Here is a 1,631-nt window from a genome sequence, read left to right as displayed (position 1 = left end):
GACCTATTGGAGTCTTAACATGCAGACAATACTGTGTCTTATTCATCAACATTTCCCTAGTACTTAGATTGTTTTCTGTACATTATAGATGCTTAAACATATTGGTTGGTTGGTTAAATAAATAAATGTTTGAAGGATTGAATGAATGTTTAAAAAGTATAAATTTGCATCTAATTAGAATGTGTTTAATGTACCAGAATCTGAAATCATACTTGGTTCTGATTCTTGTAATATCTAGGGCTCATAATTTTAATTGTGATATTCAATGGACACACTGCACACTTGTATATGTTATGTTTATATTCATAACAAAGGAAATAGGGTTGGGGGATATTTTTATGATGGATGTTTTCTGTTTAATTTTATTAAATGTCAGTTCTCCCCAAATTGATTTATAACTTTAACACAGTTTCATTCAAAATCCCAACAGAATTATATGTATTTTTTAAATCATCAAATTGTTTTTTAAATTTATATGAAATGGCAAGCTAACCAGAAGAGTCAAAGTGATTTAGAGAAAGAAGAATAACACTGAAGGACTCATACTGTCTGATTTCCAAACTTAGTATAAAGTTACCATCCTCACTGTCTCAAGACAGTGAGGGAATATACTTTTATATTTTGTATAGGGAATATACTTTATATTTTGAGAAAAACTAGGTTTAAAAGATCAGTGGAGAATATTAGCGAGTCCAGAAATATGTCTACACATATATGGCCAAATTCTTTTTGAGAAAATTACAAAGACAACTGAATAGAGAAAAATGACTATTTCAACAAACTGTGATGGAACAATTGGATATCCCCATGCAAACAAAATGGCCCTCAATTGTAACTTACACATGAAAATTAGCTCAAAGTGAATTACAGATATAAAACTAGAAGAAAATATTTATGACTTTGAGTTACATAATGATTTCTTAGTTCTGACACCAAAAGCAAAATCCCTAAGAGAAAAAAAAAAAAGATAAATTTGGAATTCATCAAAGTTCAGAAACCCTACTCTTCAAAAGACACTGTTAAGAGAGTGAAAAGACAAGGCACAGATAGGAGAAAAGATTTGCAAATAGCATCTAATAAAGGACTTAAAGTCAGAATAGAAAGGACTCTCAAAACTCAATAATAAGAAAGTACTCAAGTTCTTAAATAGGCAAAAGATTTAAACAGACATTTCATTAAATAAGGACTATGGATGACAAAACAGCACATCAGAAGACATCATTAGGGTGTCCACTGCTGCCCAGGACTGAACCCTTAGGGAAGAGGAGATGAGAAGAGGGCAGATGACCTCAGTGCTAGAGACAGGACCATGGAGATCTGGAAGATCAAGAAGCTCATCAAAAGGTTGGAGGTGTCCCACAGCAATGGCACAAGCATGGTATCATTGATCACTCCTCCCAAAGACCAGGTATCACAAGGAACAAAAATGTTAGCAGATGAATTTGGAACTGCATATAACATTAAGTCATGAGTAAACCGACTGAGTAAATATCAGTCCTGGGAGCCATTACATCTATACAACAAAGACTCAAATTTTAAAGAAGTGGCAAAGAACAAGGCACCAGGAATTGATGGAATAAAAATTGAAATCTTTCAGGAAAGTGAGGCAGCACAGGAGGCACTCACTCATC

At 33.4% G+C, this 1,631-nt stretch overlaps 1 pseudogene; it reads left to right on the top strand.

Annotated features, from left to right (window-relative positions):
* Positions 1 to 1,285: 1,285 nt before the first annotated feature.
* Positions 1,286 to 1,631, top strand: part of LOC102818222 — a 3,129-nt pseudogene continuing 2,783 nt past the window's right edge.

This window comes from Chrysochloris asiatica, unplaced genomic scaffold, assembly GCF_000296735.1.
Source record: "Chrysochloris asiatica unplaced genomic scaffold, ChrAsi1.0 scaffold00304, whole genome shotgun sequence".
Lineage (NCBI taxonomy): Eukaryota > Metazoa > Chordata > Mammalia > Afrosoricida > Chrysochloridae > Chrysochloris > Chrysochloris asiatica.
Note: the sequence above shows the minus strand (reverse complement) of the source record. Positions and strands in the feature narration are given on the sequence as shown.